Below are 21,738 nucleotides of genomic sequence, written 5' to 3'. Positions count from 1 at the left end.
AAAACAGGTAGTCTGCTTCCTTCAACTGTTTAGAGACACTGTCTCTGCATCCATACCCCTGAACACAAGTTAGGTTCCTGTGATCATCTGGAAAAGAAATGCAAAAATTTCCCAAGAGGTTACTGATTTGCTTTTTCCAGAAAGACCCAGAGACAATATTAACTCATTTGGATGGTTCTGTGGACAGTGGATGTTACAGCACGGACATGTCACACATGTGTGAGAAAGTACATCTCACAGCAAGTGCCAAGTCATCCACAGCCTGAGGTTCCCTAAGGACAGGGGTTCAGCCATGGGGCGGCCAGAGAAAGAGCCATGATTCACTCTGGCAGGGCCAGGGCCTGGACAGACTTTTCTCTAATTGCCTGGTTGTCATCTCTGAGATACTCCTGGGTGACATTGTGGCTAGAATAATGAAGAAGATAAATACAAAGAATCCCATATATTCCAGGATCCTGAAATGCTCTATTTATTTGCTCAATATTCATTAAGATGGAAAAAAAAATCACTTCATCTTTCATGTTATGCATCAATACTGTATATCATTTTTGCTTGAGTGTAAATTGTAATATGTGTTCTTTCAATTATATGAAAAGCAAGGTGTCAAAGAGATTACGAATTTGCAGTGATGCTGTTCTTTGTGCTCACATTTTTGACTGTGGAAGCCTGCAGTTCAAACACAAGAGTAATCAGCTCAAACAATCTGAATGGTAATTTTGCTCTAGAGGTGTAAAATCATAATTTCGTCATGGAAGTGTTATATAGCTTGTGAACCTTTAAAAAGAAACTTGATTCCATTTATGATCTAAGAACTTTTCATCCTATTGCATAATGTCACAAAAAGTCTAAAGCATTTTAGGTTGGGTATAATGGCATGTCAAGAGAAAACCAAGCCTCCACTTGGCCTCCTCATCCCTCTGCATGTTCCATGGGAGGTCCTGTCCCATTCTCTCAATTAACTAATCAGTGGCCACCACAAGATACCAGGTACCATGCTAAGCACTTTGCACCCATCATCATGTTTAAGTTTTTCAATACCCTTTTGCCATAAGTTTTATTGGTCACACTTTTATAAAACTGAACAAGACGCTTCAAGGGACTAAGTATTATGCTCCAAGTCAGAATGAATTCATACTGGGTCTGTCCTGGTTTGGACCGCCAAAGTAGTCCACTGCTTTTGATGCTCTGCTTGCTGTGTTACTGTTCACTGTTGGGACTACCACTGATGGAAAGTAAATGGCGGAGAGAGACGAGAGGATCAAGTCTTAGCCTGGCAAGACAGATGAGCACATATGCGAAGAAAAAAAGGCAAGCTTCAAAAAGAACTGGTTGTCTTATCGGGGTAGCAGAGGCAGAAATCCTGCTCTCTTGTGACCTCAAGCAGGGTCTCTCCTTACTCTGTCAGACTCGGGAAGGAAAGATCTAGCAAAATTGAAAGCAGACAGCTGAGACTATCATACAGAACAATATTTGGGAGCTTACTGGTCATTCAATGTCAAGGTTTTTGTCCCTCCATGAGGAGCTGATGTGCCATTCACGTGCTACTACTTACTATACATATTCTATATATAGATATATAACATATATGTATATGGCACATAGATATGGCCTATAAAGACCCTTATTATGAGTGGCTTTATAAGCTAAAAAATAGAAAAGCGAGTATCTTTTTTTTTAAAAAAATCTGAAGCCCAGATTCTGCTCTGCTAGGTTTTTAGAGATCCCTGATCACAGGATTTAGTGGCTAAGTGGTCCTCTGCTTAGTGGTCAAGGAACTGCCTTGTAATGAATCTTAATTACATCACAATAGAGTATCCGCCTCTCTTTCTCAGGCTAGAAAGGAAGTGTTCACAGGCCGGAATTGGTGTAGTAATGACTGTTTTACTCACAGAGGCTAGCCTGGCACCTGGTACTGATGAGGTATTCAATAACTATTTAATGAATAATGAAGGATACTTTCTTCTGTGTTTTTTAGTTTTTGTATTTGTATTGTATTAGTATTAGTATTTGTGTTTATATTGAATCTCGTCTCTCTTCCTTTTCTACCTATTTCTCTTCCTTCCCCCTCGGAGCAGGCATTCCCTAACAACAAAAAATCAACGTCCTTAGGCATGGTGGTAAAGGATGTGGTCTGAACATCCACCCTGGTCCTGTGTTTCCAGGCCGCAGAATCTGAGGAGGGGATTTGGTAAACACAACCCCAATTAAACAAAACAAAATATTCCGTTCTAATTTTCTAAGGAAAACCTCTGAAGGGACTGGAGTTGAAGAACAAAAAGCACGCCTCCATACTTCACCATGATGAAGGGAGCCTGGTGTGTGGGTCAGAAAGCGGCTACCGGGAAGTCACAATTATTGTTGTATATTATTTGTGTTTAGTGCCAGAGAAACGATTTTCTTTTTGCAATATCTCTGTCCCAATAAAATTAAGAACTTAGTGTAGGATCCAAATTCCCCCCAAAGGAGTCAGCTTAAAAAAATTTACTAGCTCTCCTGCCACCCGGATTTATGGCTGCTTCTTTAATAGTTATAGTCTGATACACTATAAGTTTCTTTGGTCACTACACAGATTCATTTATCTTTCTTTTGAAATACGCACTGAACATTTTAAACAAATTCTGGGGCTCCAAATTGATTGAATTTTACATCTAGGAATGAATTGTAAAATGGTTTTGGAATAGGCCTCCAAAAGAAGATGGCCTTAAAATAAAAACAGATACTGAAGACTGTATTTTCTTGATTGTCAGTCAAGCTAATTATGCTTTACTCTAAAGCTTTGTCTATCAGGCAAGAAAGCAAAAGGCAATTGGGGGCTCTCTCCTTGCACACTGCCTGATGTCTGGGAATATAACACCAGTTTATTCACAGCAGGAGGCTGCTGTAATTGGCAGTTCCATTTTCCCCTACTAGAGGGTAATTCTCAAGCGAAGAAAACACAATGTTAACAAGATTTTACAAATTTGACATATGGTATTCTATCTGAAATGACCAACAAAAGTTCCTTCTCTCCCCAAGCAAACAGTTATCACTGGAGAGGACTACAGGAGAATGTGATAAAAGGTGGTAAAGACACCTAGAGTTCTTTTATGGGGACGGTAGATCCATGATCATAAGAAAAACAACAACAAATAAGGGCAACAAAGGTAAATCACTCCGGGTAGTTGTGTCTCAGAGAGGTGTTGGTAAAATGACAATAAAAACCTCACCTAGAACACCAGCTTCCTTAAATGACACTTGGTCATACCTAGGGCCAGGTGAGGGTTCAGACCCAGGAGAGAATCCTTAGTAGGTCTATTAAGGTGGGGGTAGGGCTGGTCCACGGTGTGATGTGAATGAAAGTGGTAATCAGAAAAGATGCAGGCGACCTAGAAACAGTTTTTAGCTTATCTTCATCCTCTCCCTAAACATGAGAGACTCTAGAATGAATTTTTAAGGAAGGTCTGATTGCCTTGATGTGACTCCAAAAACTTTATCACAACATAATTCTTGTTTAAAACCATATACCCCCAGGTGCCTAGGTGGCTAAGTTGGATAAGCATCTGCCTTTGGCTCAGGTGATGATCCCAGGGTCCCGGGATCTAGCACAGTGCTGGGTTCCCCACTCAGCAGGGAGTCTGTTTCTCCCTTTGCTCCTCCCCCTGCTCGTGGGTGCACACTTGATCTGATAAAATCTTTATTAAAAAAATTTTTTTAAACCCCATATACCCTCAATGAGGTCTCTGGGTTCCATTTTAACTAAAAAAGGAATGGAAGAAAGAATATTCTAGTATGTAAAAAACAAGGCAGAAATGTACAAAAACTTTCCAGGAAAAAAACAAGGATTGTTCCACACCTTCCTCTTTTATTTTTTTTTTTTTTAAGATTTCATTTATTTATTCAAGAGAGACACAGAGAGAAAGAGGCAGAGACATAGGCAGAGGGAGAAGCAGGGAGCCTGATGTGGGACTCAATTCCAGGACTCCGGAATTATGCCCTGAGCCAACGCTCAACCTCTGAGCCACCCGGGCATCCGACTCCCCCTTCCTCTTGAGCATCATTTCATTCTTTCTTGGTAAGGCATTGGGTAGATTCCAAAGATGGGCAAAGATGGATCCCTAGGAATTTATCCTGGATTTGCTGCTAAGATACCCACAGTTTATTGTCTATAGCTCTAATCCAGGGACTGTTGCCAGACCCCATCTAATGTTACATTTGACCCCAGCTGCAGAGATGGTGCATGGACTGGAGATTCATTTTAAGGTTGGTGATCTCCAGGGGATTACACCAAGGGATTAATGAGCGTTTGCAGCCACCAGGTACTTGCAGTAAAGGCACAGAGGCAGGGCAAGTCCTAATTTTCATGGGGAATTAAACTGCCTTTTGTTGTCACCTGGTGACACATAATTGACAATCAATGAGAATCTGCTCAGGTGAAAGAAAGAAAGATGGCAGAGCCACTCTCTTGTTTCAGTGCACTCGATGGTACAGACACTGCACGTACTCCAGCAACAATATTTGCTTCTCCAGGGAGACTATTTGTGTGTTCCTGCCCATTTCTTCTTTCCTTCTGGGATATGCTACAGTGGTGATTTCCAGTAGCACCTGAGCTATTTTTAACTAGTACAAAGACAGGCTTTGAATTAACACTGAATCATGTTAACAAAGAGAGTTTTTACTCTCTCCATTGTCTTGCTATCCTCTGGACTGCATAAAGTGAGAGTCTCAGATATGAAAAAGTGGGAGTCTCAGTTTGGTGCTGATATATCTTTTGTACCTTGCTAATGTGTGCTAATCTAAAAGGGAGCTATGAAATCAGAGTGCCCCAAAGATAGTGGAACCCAGCTAGCATCCAACAACGGGCTGTTTCCATTGTAATTCACTTTTACAATTATTTCTTTTTCTATGACAAACATTACTGATTCTTCACTTCCAGAACTTAGAGAAAATTTTCAACAGTTACACTAGGTGACATAAGCTAGTCACAGACAAATATTATATGATTCTAATTATACACAGTATCTACAGTAGTCAAATTCACATAAAAAAAAAAGTAGTACTGGTTGCCAGGGGTTAGGTAAAGAAGAGAACAGAGTTGTTTCTTTGGGTACAGAGTTTCAGTTCTGCAAGATGAAAAGTTCTAGAGATTGGTTGCACTACAATATAAATCTACTTAACACTACTGAACTGCTGTACACTTACCCTAAATGGGTAAGATGGTGAAATTTATGGATATTTTATTGCAACTAAAAACATGGAGGAGAGAAGTAGAGGATGATTTGACTGTGAAGAATGGTCAGAGAAATGTAACATTGTGGGCCTGGAAGACAGAGGAAGAAGCCATGAACCAAGGAATGCAGGCAGCCTGTAAGCACTGAAGAGGCCAGGAAATGGATCCTTCTCTAGAGCCTCCAGAAAGGTATACAGCCCTGCCAACACCTTGACTATAATCCAGTGGGACACAGTTCAGACTTCTGGCTTCCGAAGCTGCAAGATAATAAATTTGTGTTGCTTCAAACATTCCTTATCTCCCCACTCCCTGAAAAACAAAAATCACTCAAATGTATCTTCCTCTGAGTCAGCTGAAGCTTATTCGGGAATGACAGAGATAAGGTCCATGTCTATGGAAACACTGTAAGCGCATATGAACACCTGATATTTTGTGAATACATACCCTATCTGCTAGGGCTATAAAAAGCAAACAGTTTTCTAGGATCTGTTATACCTAAGAGGCATCATGACCACGGAGTTAGATTCAAATTTGGTGCCAACACACTTCATGTTCAACTTACCACCTGCTCTCAGAGCCTCAGTGTATCAACTATGAAATGGGTTAAGTCAGTACTTCCCTCGAACTATTGTGAGACTCGGTCAAGATGTATGGAAACTTTTGGCACAAGCCTGGCTCCTATTATGAATATGACTATTACCAGGCATTCTGATTCTACCAAATTGCTATTTTCTATTTGGTAGGGGAAAAAAAAGAAAAAAAAAACAAACAGATTCAGGACTTTAACATATATTAAGTCTGAGCATCTCCAGCCACCAGTCCTTTGGTATTTTGGAGGGCACATTATTTGGAGTGAGGGAAGACACCACCATGTTGGGGCAGGCTTGTTCTTGAGGACGGCTTTACCATGTGGGCAGCTCTGAGCAAAACTGCCCAGTGTTGTGCACTCATTCACTGGGTAACCACTATGACAGTAAGGGCCAGTCCAAGAACTTGAGCCATTTAATGCTAAAGCCTGGCCTGAGTGCCAGGATTTTCCACAGCTGTCACTTACCAACAGCACGATACCCTAGGGACATGTATTCATCAAATGCTTATTGACTTAAGCTGTAGGGTTTTTTTTTTCTTTCATAACATTAGAAAATATTGCTCCTGATTTAAATAGTTTTCTTTGAAGGATGGAAATAAAAAACAAAGATCCATTTTCTGATTGTATGCATTGATTGAAGGTAAGCCCTTGGGAACTTAAGGCAGGGTTTCTCAACCTTGGCACCACTGACCTCGTGGGCCAGATAATTCTATATTGTAGAGACTGTTCTGACCTTTGTAAGATGTTTAGCAGCACTTGTGGCCTCTACCTGCTAGATGCCACTAGTATCCTCACCCCCAGATATGACAACCAAAAATGTCTCTGGACATTGCCAAATGTCCCGTGGTGGCAAAACTGCCTTCAGCTGAGAACCACAGCATTGGAGCATGAGATCAACTCTATTACTAATGGCAGCTGTTTCCTTAAAAAAAAAAAATCAAAAAATATTTAACATAGAAAGAGCCACAGTTATGGCCACCAGTTGTGAATAATTTAAAAGAAACATTTTATAGTGTCCCTCAATACAATAAATATAAATTAAATGTAATAATAAGTAAAACTGCTTTGTAAACTGCAAAGTGCAGTGTTAATGATTATTAAAATGATAGCAGCATGCTCTGGGACTATAGAAAGCATGGGCTGCTTGAAGAACTAACTTTTTATTAAGCCCATGCTATGTGCTAAGTACTTTGCTCACACTATCTCATTTGAATTTCATCTTATTAAGCCCATGCTATGTGCTAAGTACTTTGCTCACACTATCTCATTTGAATTTCATCCCCCGATTTGTATGAATGAGAAAACAAAGGCTCAGAAAATAAAGTAACATCATATAGTCAAGTCATTTGGCTTCAATCTTCATTACAGCAACTTAATGATTACATCATGGCTAGTAAAAGGTGGTGGTGGGATCTGAATCTAGGACTATAATTCTCCAAAGCCCATAGTCTCCTATCCCACCCACTGCCTACCATATGCTATGGATGCTAGTCTGGAATGGGAGGGAGATACTCATATGTTCTTTGGCAAACCCTTCTGGAAATAATGGCACATTTATCTAGAGAAGCCAGCCAAGCTTGGAATCAGATTTATAACCTGGAGCTGAAGCCATTTGAACTGGTTAATAACTCGGGCCTAAATTCAGAATCTAAGACTCAGTGAGCCAATCATCCAACCAAGCAGTCACAAACTGACATTTTTAGGGTCAATTCTTAGTACATGCTATTCTTCTTCTCCCTTTATATATTCAGAAAACTAAGCTTTGATGCAAGTAGGAGAAATACATTCCAAAGTGACCTAAATCACAAGAAGGAATTTAGATTCTGTTTTCCAATTTTTAAACTTAGTAATTTTTATGGGTTGAAATGTGTCCCCCAAAACAGGTTATATGTTGAATTCCTAACCTCCAACTCCTCAGAAAATGACCTTATTTGGAAATAGGGTCTTATATTATAGAGATAATCAAGTTAAAATGATGTCATGAGGGTGGGCCCTAACCCAATATAGCTGGTGTCTTTATAAATAGGGAGAATTTGGACACAGATGTCAAGAAATATAGGGAGAACACCAGGTGAGGACAGAGACACAGCCATAAGCCCGGGAACATCAAGGAAGACTGGCAACCCATTAGAAGTTACCACAGAGGCAGGAAGGAATTTCCCTGTAACCTTCAGGGAAAGCCTTGCACTGCCAACACCTTGATTTTAGGCCTCTAGCTTACAGAACTTAAGAGATGATAAATTTCTCTTTCTTAAGTCATTGAGTTGGTGACTTTATGGATGAGAGAAATTATGGCAGCCCTAGGAAAGTAATACAGTCTCTATTTCATAACTTTTTTTCCCTATTTCATAACTTAATCCATAAACAGAATTGAGGAAATACATATGGTATGTTTTCAGGGGGGTTCTAGAATACTGTATTTGTATGAGATTAAGGCACACCAAGTTGTCTGGGGTGGCTTGTCAACTGAGTTGTGCCTGCCATATGCATGTTTTGGCCCATTGCCATGTAATGACAGGGCTCTCACCCATGCCAACTGGCAGCTGGGCCCCCATCAGCCTATCTTCTGCCCACATCCCCAAGGCATGCCCTTTCTGGATCCCAGGCAAAATGGCCTCCTGGCTTTACCCTGCAGGTTTTGAACAACATTTATTCACATGAATTTAATAGATTTGTAAAAATAACATCTTAAAGTTTCTACAATATTTCTATTAACATTTATATTATATAAATATGTTCAGAGAAAAAAGGAGGGCTATTTACTACACGTTGAAATGCATGGCATTAATATTCACGCCATCTGAAATATGGGCAAAGACAAGGATAAATTAGTGGGCCATGGGAAAATAAAACAGCAACAAAAACTTTTCTCAAAATTTTTTGAACTGAAGTAGAGCACTGATCTTGAAGATACCAGGGTAGAGGAAAATCTATTTGTGAAAAGTTAAAAAGTTCACATCTGGCATTAGTAAAGCAATGCAGAAAACAACACAGCTCATCTCCTTGGTGAGCTAGGCCAGGGCTGTTATCTAATTATTGCACTTCTGGCTTTGTTTGAGCTGCCAGTGCTGGATTTGTTTATAGGTGTCCTGTCCTTCAAATCCACCCGCAGAGGCTCACGCAGGTCATTTGTCAGGGGCTAAATAGCCCCAGGCCAGGAGTAGACATTTACTTACAGAATCTTCAGATTCTTTTAAATAGGCCTTTGGGATTTTGCCACTGACTGTTCTGCGGCAAGAGGCTCTGGACACCTTGCACTGGGTGTTTCTTTTAATTGACTACCTCGATGTCGCTGCTCAAAACCACCGTAACCCACACATGCCCTCAGTCTGAAGCTTCTAATGACCTTTCTCTGGCCCTCAACACATATGGCTGAGACAATGCAAACATCATTTGGAAGATGAGTAAATTCAATAACACAATTACAGCTACACCAAAGCACCATTTATCAAACTCGGACCACAGCACTTTGTCTCTCTTAGAACCTCTGTTTTTCCATGGCCAGGCATTTGGGGAAAGTCACTAATCAATTTAGGAATGATTAAATTGGAATTTGTAACACTTCCCATTATTAAACCTTCAATCTTCATTACGGCAACTTAATGATTACATCATGGCTGAGAAAAACAAATTATGGGTAGCTGGCATCGTTCAGAGAGCTGCAGTAGCAAGTAGATTGTCAAAAACACCCAAGTCTAATACATGTGGGTGTATAAATGATTGTTTGCTGTGTATAAAGGAACACCAAATTGCCATTCACATTAAGTAAAAATATGCATTAAAACTTGACATGGTATGTTGGCCTTTACAGTACTCTTGCTTTTTCTGTAGACTGAGTTGATTAATCTGGGGTGAATGGATGGAAATCGGGAACCCCTCGAAAATCAGTGCAAACCTGGACATATGCATGTGAGCTTTATTGCAAGAGGAAGTTCCTGAGATCTTACCTGATCCCTAAAGGGGTGCATAAATAAAGACAGTCTCTATTTAGTAAGGGAAGACATGTTCCATAGCTTTCTACTCTTACTTTTTTCTAGGCCCCTGGTCCTCTTTCTTCCAAATTCCAGTATTAGTTCTCTCATCAAAAATTCTTCTATAGGAAATTTTTTTTCCTCAACTCTTTTAATGACATGGTCACTACTTGATCCAGGTTCTTTGCAATTTCTACCATAAATCATATCCTCCATGTTCTGGCAGCCAGAGAAAACTCAGCTGTGCTGCCGATGTGACTTTAGGTATTGACATTCTGTGATGGGTTCTAATTGGGCAGCCAAGGAAGAGGGTGAAATTCAAGTAAACGAGGGGATTACTAACAGCAAGAAGGAAAAGAAAACAGGAGCTGGCGTTATACTGGCCCATTTAAACACTAGAGAAATTCACAGGGTAGACACACCTATGATCATGATGACAAAAATAATATTGAGAATTTATCAGGAGTCAGATAATATGCTTTGATTAAAATTCAATCTTCACGATTATGCCACTAAAGTATTATTTTTCTAATTTTACAGATGAAGAAACTGAAGCTCAGAGAAGTAAGGCAGCTTGCGTGGCTGTGGTCTCTAGCCTCCAAGATGGCTCCCAATAGGCCATATCTGGTATTCACAGTCTTGTCCTCTCCTACAATGTACCAGGGCTGGTCTGAGTAGCTAATGTAACAGTAAAAGTGACTCAACGTCACTTCTAAGGTTAGGGTATAAAAACTATGAAGGCTTCCTTCATCTGGAGCATTCGTTCTCTCTTTCTCTTTCTTGCTCTCAAGGAAGTCAGACGTAGTGTCACGAGCAGACCTTCCCCATGGTAGAGTAACTGAGGCCTCCTCTTGCCAGTAGCCATGGGAGTGAACTTAAGAGGTGGAACCCGAGCCCTGCCAAACCTCAGATGACGGCTGCCCCAGTCAATAACCTGAATATACCCCTGGGAGAAACCCTGAACCAAAGCCACTCAGCCTTAAGCCACTTCGGATTCCTGATATTCAGACACTGTGTGACAGATTCAACGTATGTTGTTTTAAGCTACCAGGTTTGGGGGTAATTTGTTATGTAACAATAACGAACGTACTAATCACACATCTAGTGAGGAGGAGAGTCTGCACTCAAACCCAGACCTGCCTGGCTCTAGAGTTTATGTTCTTACTCTCCGCCGTCAATGTTTCTAAACTGCTCTTTTACGCACCTAGCACCTCTTTCATGGGGAAACATATATTTATTTCTGCTCCCACTGCCGCCTTAGTAGGCACTTGTATAAGTAGCTGCCATCTTCCCCCACCTGCCAATCATCAAAGAAAAAGGTCAAAGGTAACATGGCTCATCATCCAGACAGATGGGAGAAATCCCAGCGCTTAGCAGGTGTGTCCTCTCCCTGGTTCTATCAGCTTGGGAAGTTAATTTTATACACGCAGGACTGCTAAAGCAGACTGCTATCAACGACATTCAGTGGGGGAAAATATAACCACATCTCATAATTACCTTATTTATTTAAAAAGATGGAGAAGATTAAATTCACCAAATACCATCTTCTACCACGGGGTTTACATATTAGAGTAAGTCTGATGAACAATAAGGTCACTGCCTTGCCTTCGATCTTCATTTAAAAATGGATGCAGTAAGAAAACACCTACATTAAAACACCGTATGTCCGTAATTTCCTTGCAATCCAAGCTTCATTTATGGTGAGAGTGCAGAGCAAATGCTACTACTATTACGGTGACAGTGTATACTTTTAAGCTCAGAGAATAGAGAGGCATTAAACAAAAGAGGACCAGTGGGAGACCCATCCATTTCAGGCCCTGGGAAAGGTCCCTCTTGCCAAGTGAAGGGGGAAAAATGAGCCGTAAGGCATTAAGAAAGGAGCAAGCTGTGAAATGAACCAAGGGGTAGATGGTGTGGTTCATGACCCTGTAGCCTCATAACACAGTCCTTCAGCCAAGGGTCGCTAATGAAGGGCGATGCCTGGAAATTAATGGAGTGGTGTGGGGTGTTCGGGTGAAAGTGGGAGCATGGTGATTTTTCCAGTCCTTTCTGCTCAAGAGTCAGGGCAGGATGGTTATTAAAGCTTCTAGCACTTTGATAAGTTAATACTTCACCATTATATGATAGGGACGAGCAAGCCCAGGAATTGAGTACCCAAGCATCTTCTTTTTTTGAAAAACAGAAGGGATCACTAGTTCTAGAAAGAAGAAAGAGAATAAAGACATGCCCATCTGATTCCAAGCTCTGATGTTCTGATGAGGCAAGAACCTTCATTTTCTTTTGTTTTAACTCAAAAGGCCCCTTTAGTCAAGTGGACCCTGTGAAAATCCTCCACTGAGAGCTCACATCCTAATCACGTCCTTCCAAAAGCCTCACAAATAGATATTTATGGCAAATACAAAACACCGAGCGTGCTGACTTATGAAAGGCGATTTGTTCCATCTGTGAATTGAGACCTGAAACCTTTCTACTTTCATGTTAGCTGTCATTTTTCTCCCACAAATGAAATGAATAATTCCTCCTCATGGCAGTCAATTTCAAATTCACAGGGTTCCCCCACCCCTGAACCCATTATATTTTGTTGCATAAAACCCATCTCATAAAATAAACCTCTCAAAGTTGTAAATTAAAAAATAAACATTCTTGAGAAAATGTCAAATGCAGGCCTGAGAGAAAGGCCAAAAAATCCATTTAAAGGAATACTGCAGTGAATCCGTCCCCAGAAAATTGGGGGAAAACACTCAGACTGGTGATTGAATATAAATTCACTGCCTTCAGCCAGTTTGTAATGAAATGAACCTTTAGCTAGGGGTTGCTATATACTTTTAGAATAGACTATAAGATGAGCCCTGCCTGCAGTGGAGGGAAATAAAAAAAATATGTACCAGAATATTAAAATAAAAGCGAGGGTGAACAAATGGCAGAGGGCAAACATAGTATTTGGCATCATCTCTGGGTGCGCACATAAAAAGTCAAGAAAGTACTCCCCCCCAACATGCATGGTGGTTGCATTTAAATTATAAAATGTAGCCATATACTGATTGTTCAGGCTGGTAGGGTTTCAGCGGCATATCCTTAATTCCAGAGGAGTTCTCCTAGGTTCTCTGATCAACATCCCCTCCTTCATGGTTTGGTACATGCTTCAACATACTTAGAAACACAGAACACAAATGCCACTGCAGCAGTCAGCCTCCAAGATGGCCCCATCACCTTGCCTTCTGGTACTCACACCTAGGGTACTGTCCTCTCACACTGGGCCGGAGTTCTGTTTGACATACAAGATATGGTTGAAGCGATGGTATGTCATGTCCAACATTAGGTTAAAAAATACACTGCAGTTTCTGTCTTTTGTTCATTCTCCCTCCTTCTTTCTCTTTCTGATAATTTGCCATGGGGGAAACCAGTTGGCATGGCTTGAGTAGCCCTTCGGAAAAGCCCACATGGTGAGAAACTGAGGCCCCATAACGATAGCCAAGGAAGACCCGAAGGAGCTCTGGCAAAAGTGAATCACTGTAAATGAACCATTGTCCACACAGATCCTCAGATGAGCCTTCAGACTACCACAGTCCAGGTGGACAACTTGATTGCAACCTCATGAGAGACAATGAACCAGAACCCAGATTCTTGACCCTCAGAAACTCTGAAACTATAAATTTTTGTTTTTGTAAAAGCAGTACATTTGGGGAATTATTTATTATACAGCAATGGACTGCAGTTGTAACCACTGTTGACACCATATATTTATTGAGTTCTTGTAACATACGAAACAACATGTGAAATGTTTTTCATGAACTATCTCACTTAATACATCACATAGCCTATTGTGCAGGTTCCATTATTCCCAGGTGTCCTTCACAGGGTTGTAGGGAGGATGAGAGGACATATAAAGCATTTAAAATAGTGCCTCGTACATAGTCAGGACTTTCTAAATGTTAACCTTCAAGACTGTTCATATTTCTAGTAAAGGAGAATATCAAGGTTTTGCAAGAGTAACTGCTTTGCTTTCAGGCACACAGCAGGGAAGCAGAAAACCCCATTATTCTCCAAGTGTCTCTGGTTCTAAGGCCCATGTTCTAAAATCAGGATGCTTCCTTTGACAGAGCAGTTTTAAGGAAACAAAATAAAACACACACTAAAAGCAAAGGTAAATAATTCCCGGATTATCTGTGGTCGTGGATTAACCATGATTTTGGATCTTGGATTAAAATCCTCTTTGCATGGGGTGCTGATTGAGCCAACAGGACTTACAAATGCTCCAAAAGGACTTGGTAAAAAAAGAAAAAAAAAAAAAAGAAAGAAAAAAGAAAGAAAGCCTATAACAAATCAAGATTTTTATATGGTGTAAAAATTTATGGAATACTAATGATATTTGAGCATGAAACTGGCTAAATGCTGCCACGAGTCACTAAATCACACCTATCTTTAAGATGAAATTGAGTAAGACAAGGGTGTATGTGCATTACTCAGGCCAAATCTTGAACCTGCAGGGAAACTAACTGGTGAGTCCCATTATTAGATTCAGTAGTAGTTGTAGAATTAAAAACAGTCAAAGAGAGGTCCAGCCCTCTGACAAATGTTGCTTTTTGTCTTGAGTATAACCCAGGTTGGTTATAATCTTTATAAAATAAAGTACTCTGTAAAACTAAGAGAAAATAACAGAAACTGCATACTGATATCGTTCAAAAAACACATTGTGACCAAGTTTCATACAATTGATTAATCAACATACACCTTTCATCTCTAGAGTGAAATATTAAGTTCTACATAATTCAGGGCTGAATGAACATCTGTTCACTATTGAGATTTACTTATCATGAGCGCTTATGGGGTGGGAAACTAAGAAATGTGGCTTTTATCCTATTCTGCCTTGAAGAATTCTTTCCTCCTCTGAGTGTGGCAGCCTGAAAAAGGTACTGGCTTTTTGCGATCTCATTTCTTTATGACACTGTCATCATTTTTCAAAGTAGCCCAACAACTTCAAATAAAACTTCTGCTGAGCGCATCCATAATCTTACAGTCCATAAGGAGGAAAGTTCAATTCCTTCTATCAGTGTTTTCAAATTGTGAAGGGAGGAATTAGTAGAACCAAAACCTGAGGGTCTCTACTTCAGGGAGATGTTCCTTTTTGCCAGTTGCCCACAGTTGACCCACAAAGTTTCTTTTCCACTGTTACTTGGCTGGCCATATCCCAGTAACTATCCAAGAACACCTAGGGGGCGGCATCCACCAGGCTGCTGTAGCCCAGGGCAGGCACCTGTTGGAACTGCTCAAATCCAGTATCCACGTGAGCTCGCCCTGAGAAGCAGGAAGTGCTTTAAAATGGTCTTTGTAATGAGAGCTTTTCTGAGAGGCCCCAAGCCCTTCCTATTCCCCCTCCTCAGACAGTTGGACCAGATGCATGGAGCAACCCAAAGCAATCCTGCCGCCCCTCCTGGATTTTGCCCCATGTCCATGCTTCTGATTCATTATGTGGGGAGCTTAACTCCATCTACACAAATGTTGTGGATGCTCATCTATTTGTTTAAACAACAACAACAAAAACAACAACAACAACAAAAAACCCAGCCATGATCATATGCGGCTCCACGTAGTGTTCTTTAGCAAAGCGAGATGGACAGACTGAGTAGGAGGGGGAGATTATGGGAGGAAGACAAGGAAATCAGGTTACGTGCAAGGGACATTATAGTGCACTGGAATACAATTTCCAATACAGACGCTGGCACCAGGTGTTCCAATAAACCCTTATGTTTGTAATGTGATTTTATTGGGGGCAATCCAATTACAGCAAAGTTCAAACCACCATCCTTAGGGTAAGACCTGAGGCCAGGGTCTAACTATTAATAACTCTATTAATACTCCTCCTCACCACACAAACTGTGTCTGCCCTTGGCTGTTGTGACTGCCTATCAGAGAGCACTCTGATCCTAAAACTACTGGGGCATGAAGGCCAACCAGCCTGAGATCAGCCATGGCTCAAGTCACTGTTGTCAAAATTGTCGCCAATCGGTTATAAAGTCCAGAAGAGTTGGCAGCTCTCAGAGCTCAGCACCCAGGAGAGCCCTTGGTGATGTGGGGTGTCCACTGCTGAGAACCCCACGTGACCTTCTATGTTCTTCCTCTACCCAAATGATGTCAGTGAAAGATGCAGGTGAGCAGGCTCCTCAGACCTTTGGTCCTCTGCACACACAGGTCTCTCTGCTTGGAAAGGCTTCCTAATGGTTAGTGTGACGTGTCTAGTTCTCTGGTAAACCATACTGAAGGCAGGCTCTGCTTTGCTCTCTCCTGGACAAGGTCTCTATCTGGCTCTTCAAATCTTACTTAGAAAGCATTCCTGGGACCTCCTCTGTAGCCTGCTCCCTGCCAGTTCACACTTGGCTTCTTTAAGAGTGCTTGGTTCATGGACAAGAGGAGCTGGTATTTCTACTGTGCACCACACTACACTGAAGAGTGAGGGCCTCCCTTCATCATTCTGTTCGCCCAGCACCATCAGATGATGAATTGGGCTAAAGAAATGCTGTCCAATCTATGCCCTTGCTCCCAATTCGCCATGTTTACAAAAGCTCCTGCCCCTGTGTATGTACAGCTTTCTTCACCACACATCCCGCAACACTTTTCTTCCCCATTATAGTGACAGGACAAGCAGCTTCTGCACTTTGCTTTTTGGCAGTTACTGACTGATCACTAGCATGCACGATTTCATTTACCTCTAATAATCCTGTAAATTAGGTACTTGTATCATTCTTAATTTATAGCTAGGACTTAGGATTTGGGTAAACGACTTGTCCAAGGCCATGAAAATCAAGTAAATGACAGAAGGTGGGGTTTGGCCTACGCTGTCCTGACCCTGAAGTCTGTGCTCTTCATAGCTGTGTGCATAAATTGCTTATTCTTACAGGCTCCTGAACCCTTTGACACAAGGACTGTGTGTAGTGATTGGGTGTGTCAGAGGCTAGACGGGTCACAGGGCCCATCCGGGAGTCTATCATTTTGGAGAGTAATCTTCTCCACTTACCCTTAAAATAACAAAAAATGGAGATAACACAATTTTTTGAACTTAATAAAAAGGTCTGATGATCGGAATCTGTCTCCTAGAAGACAATGAGCTGGACAAACAGAAACCCACTGAGTTCATGAGTAGCAAACCTCTCATTCTTACTTCAACCCTTGGAAAAAAAATGGAACAAAAAATTCAAATTAATGAATAAGTTGTTCATACAATTTATAATGTGATTTAAAAAATGTAAAGGACATTAGATATTCTCTAATCCACCTTCCACACTTTATAGAGGTGGGACAGAAAGTTCCAAGAAGAGAGAAAAATACTTGAGCAAAACCACAAAGCTAGCAGGTGGAAACATCTGGACTGAACACAGGTGACCTAAATCCTGGTTCAATGTCCTTCTCATTATCCAAACATGGCGAATTGTTTCAGCATGAAGGGCACCTCTGACTGATGGGGGGGTGGCTGCTTGGAGTGACACTGTGAAGTCTTTGGAGCTACGGGGGGCCTCTGAGGATAAGAAGGCAGCGAGTGATTAATCATGCCTGATGCAGGGATGGATCAAAAGATGAAAGAGTCAGCTGCTCTCTTCTTAAGTTCTCTATTTACAGAATTGTGTCTAATTGTAGTGAACTCATAATTTATCTCAAGAACAATTACATTAACACCATCACAAGAGTCTAGTTCATCAGATGGTTACAAATCTATTTCAAAGACAGAACACATTTCTATTTGCAACATGGGATCCCAGAACCCTGGACTCCTCTTTAGAGGAAAGCCACCAGAAAGGGAAATGGAGATAGGCTCACTGGAGAATCTCAACTCTTCATCCTTTTAAACAGTGGACTTTTACATAGACACACCCTCTCCTATTTGGCCAGCATGGCCACCATTCAACTAGGCTGTGTTGGAATGGCTACATCATACATTTATTACCTGGTTCCTAAAACCGTTAGAGATGTTTTTGTCGTTTTCTAAGGTATCTGACAGTCTTCAACTCTATTTTCTAAAAATATCATACACCCTGAAGTACCATGGAATGTACTAAGAGAAAGCTCTTATCTATTTTGGGATTACCCTGAGCAAGCTCAACTGAGTACCTGAAGTTACTGCAGGAAGTGAGGTGCCCCAGGATAACCACAGGCTGGTGTGGGAAGCCCCTCAACAATAAAAGGACGCTGAGTTGCCAGATACCATTACAAAACAATACAGCCTTTGACGAATCTTGAACTTACACAGTTTCTGAGGACACAACACTTCTGGTCTTTCTGCTGGGCAGATCCAGAAATTATCGTACATGCCCTGGGTCAATCCAAAGTATTCAATCTCTCTCCAACTTTGCTCATTACATGAGCATAACTGATCCCTGGACACCATTGGGCTTCAGGGAATTGCTGTTGATGGTTTCCTATTTTATTATAGATAAAATAAAAAGTTCTTGCGCATTAGAGAACAAACATGCGTACCTTGCCTTCACTTCATAATCCAGAATAGCAGATGAAATCTTCCCTCTACTTCAGAGAAGGTGGTTTAGAGAAGAAAAGATTACTATGGTTATTATAGATATATCAGGCCCCTGAGTGGCTGATCACAGCACACAGAAGGGAGAATGTCACCAAGAAAAATCTACAGAGTTAAGGGAAGAGCTTCATTCTGAAGCAGTCCATATGAAGCCACAAAGATGTGCTTTCTTGAACATGTTCTCCCCACCTTCAAAGTCAACACAAGGAAGATGTGAGAAACAGCAGTTAACATAAAGCATTTCAGCTAGGTGCATTTTTGCACTCAGAACGCTCTGTCAATGATGTCTTCACAGTGCTGTCAGTTATCCCAGGGCAGAAATGTGTCCTGAGGGATGCCTGGGTGGCTCAGTGGTTACCGCCTGCCTTTGGCCCAGGGCGTGATCCTGGAGTCCCAGGATTGAGTCCCTGCACGGAGCCTGCTTCTCCCTCTGCCTCTCTGCCTCTCTCTCTCTCTCTCTCTCTGTGTCTCATGAGTAAATGAATAAAATCTTTAAAAAACAAAAAAAGAAATGAGTCCTGGGTTCACCAACACTGAAGTGCTTACAGAAAAGGAGAAATTTATTTTTTGGTTCACGAGTTGCTATGATGGTGGCTGTCATAATGCTCTTTCAGGTTTTCCTGTCACTATGTCTTGTCTGGGCAATGTGACTGTCCTGTAGTTAGGCAAATAGATGTCTATTCTTTATTTTTTTATTTTTTTTAAAATGAAGATTTTTTTTTAAAGATTTTATTTATTCATGAGAGACACAGAGAGAGAGAGAGAGAGAGGCAGAGACACAGGCAGAGGGAGAAGCAAGCTCCATGCAGGGAGCTCGACGTGGGACTCGATCCCAGGTCTCCAGGATCATACCCTAGGCTGAAGGCGGCGCCAAACCGCTGGGCCATCGGGGCTGCCCAGATGTCTATTCTTTAAAAGGCAAACACAGAGGTGGTGGAAATTAACTGCATATGCTAGAAAGTGAGGTCACTTATCTGGTTGATTGTATTATTCGCAACACAGAGCCTTATAGAAAAACAATGTGGGGGGATTTAGCAAGAAGCTACAAATATCATCGTGTCTACCAAACATTTGGTCCTCCTTTCTCGGAACCACAGTGTAATCAAGAATTTGGTGGGGGGAAAAGTCCACTGATGGTATCAGTAAACTCTGCTTCAGAATGAGCAGTGAAACACTCTCTGCTTTTGCTTTTCCCTGATCTGTTTCCAGAGGATGGACAGAAAGTCAATTTTCTTAGTCCCTTTTCTGGGAATGGTAAGTGCAACCCCATCAGTTAAAAGAGTAGGTGGATTTGGCTGAAAAGGCTAGGAAGGAGGTCGCATATGGATGGGACAATGGACACAAAGTCACAGGAGCATGACACTCTTGGATGGGCCTGCAACAGGATGGCTGGTGTGTCAGGCTTGGGTTAGAGCTGACTAAAGAGGTAAGTGGAGGCTGGGAGAGGCTAAGAAAGGTCTTGGGGACCAGGCTAAGTAACGAGAACTACACAACGGCTAGAAAAACTTTCTTCCATGAGGAAAAGATGTATCATATCACTGTTTTAGAAAAATTTCAACTCTTGGTGGTAGTATAACAAAAGGATTGCAAGGAAAAAAGGAGGGGAGGGCAAAGATGATGGGGGACCAGGGATGGAAATGCAGAGGAGGGGATGGATAGGAGAGACAGTAACCCGAAGTTGGAACTGACAGGAATTGACAGGTGAGTGAACAGGGAGAGTCCAGAATACTTCTTTTTCTCTTTTTTTGAGGATTTTATTTATTCATTCATGAGAGAGAGAGAGAGATAGAGGCAGAGACATAGGCAGAGGAAGAAGCAGGCTCCATGCAGGGAGTCCAATGCAGGACTCAATCCCTGGACCTGGGATCATATCCTGAGCTGAAGGCAGATGTTCAACCGATGAGCCACCAGATGCCTCTTAGAGTCCAGAACATTTCTAAGATTTCTAGCTTGAGCGACTGGGTGAATAAGGATGATGTGAAATAAGATGTGGAAGGTAAGAAGGAGGAGAAGGAGGGAGGGCAGGAGTCTGATTTATAAACCTTAGGTTTGAGGTACCTTGACACATAAGCAGAGATGTCCCAGAGACAGGGGGTAGTAGAGACCTGGGTTCTGGAGATGGGGAATGGTTGATTTGGGAGTTGCCTAAGTCAGGGCTGCCCAGAGTGTGCAGGAGGGAGGTGAGGTCAGAGGAGCATGGGGAGTGGTTGGTCAAATGCTCCAAGACCCAGGGTAAGAACTCTCGGTGCTTGCTGAGTATGATGGCAGAAAGGTCTTACAGTGTCCTCTGCCACAAGAACTTCAAGACAGAGCTGAGGAAAAGAAGCCAGATTGTGACACAGAAAGTCAAAAAAGAAAGCAGGGATAAACTGTGTTTTCAAGATGAGAGACAGAGGAGGCAATGCCATCACGGGGAGGAAGGTGTGGTCTGGGAAAGGAGTAAAACACAGAGCCTTGTTTTTTTTTTTTTTAATTTTTTTTTAAAATTTATTTACGATAGTCACAGAGAGAGAGAGAGAGAGAGAGAGAGAGAGAGGCAGAGACACAGGCAGAGGGAGAAGCAGGCTCCATGCACCGGGAGCCCGACGTGGGATTCGATCCCGGGTCTCCAGGATCACGCCCTGGGCCAAAGGCAGGCGCCAAACCGCTGCGCCACCCAGGGATCCCCAACACAGAGCCTTGTTATGCCCCGTGGGATCTACAGGCCAGCGGCATTAGCATCACCCGTGGGTTTGTCACAATTTCAGAATCTCAGGCCCTTCTCGCCAGGGTAAAGGAATCAGAATCTGCACCTTAGTGAGATCCTCAGCTGATGTGTTTGCATATTCAAGTATGATAAGCTGCATATGAAGGAGGCTTGGATTTCTCTGTGGGCAGAACAGGAAAGAGGGGGAGCAAACAGTCTCCTAAAATAAGTGCGATGAGATTACAATTGAAGGAGTGAATTCAACCTTAAGATGAAGCCAGAGAGGGCATATGACCTAATCTTTCTCCCTCTCCCCAATTTCCAACAAATACACCTGGGTGATGAAAATAAACTTTCTTGGTTCTCTGACTCCTAAAACAAGGATAATGAAGAAATACTCAATTTCACAATTAATTTAATTTTTAACATCATCAATATGATGGAATGGGAAATACTTTCAATTCCTCTTTACATCTTTTTAGAATGAGGCCCTTACAGAATCTGAACCAATGACAAGAGGATATTTCAACAGTTCAGATATTGCTCCTACCTCAGACTGTTCACGGTAGAAGCAGTTTTCCTGCCACAGTTTGGCTATAAATGTCTGGCAGCTACAAAGTCAAATATAGTTTGCAGCACAAAGAATTAAGCCCTAATTTTAGGATAGATGGTAGTATTTCAGGTAGTATTTCAATCTTCCAACAAACCTCATGAATGAGATCTCTGTCAAGTCCAAACCTGGCAGGAGATGTTCATTTTAAACTC

At 41.7% G+C, this 21,738-nt stretch overlaps 1 protein-coding gene and 1 long non-coding RNA gene across 3 annotated transcripts in view; one reads left to right on the top strand and one right to left on the bottom strand.

The window, feature by feature from the left end:
- The window catches only part of PDZRN3 (PDZ domain containing ring finger 3), a 238,032-nt gene that overhangs the window by 73,998 nt on the left and 142,296 nt on the right, over nucleotides 1-21,738 (bottom strand). The gene's annotated exons all lie outside the window — the stretch shown is intronic.
- LOC144291198 (uncharacterized) lies at nucleotides 1,839-10,517 on the top strand. Its single transcript, XR_013358525.1, has 3 exons — nucleotides 1,839-1,920; nucleotides 3,016-3,143; nucleotides 10,307-10,517. It is a non-coding gene; the product is annotated as an uncharacterized LOC144291198 (long non-coding RNA).

The sequence above is a fragment of the Canis aureus genome, chromosome 19 (assembly GCF_053574225.1).
Source record: "Canis aureus isolate CA01 chromosome 19, VMU_Caureus_v.1.0, whole genome shotgun sequence".
Taxonomy (NCBI): domain Eukaryota; kingdom Metazoa; phylum Chordata; class Mammalia; order Carnivora; family Canidae; genus Canis; species Canis aureus.
The sequence above is the reverse complement of the archived record's forward strand: the minus strand, read 5'-3'. Positions and strand labels throughout refer to the sequence as shown.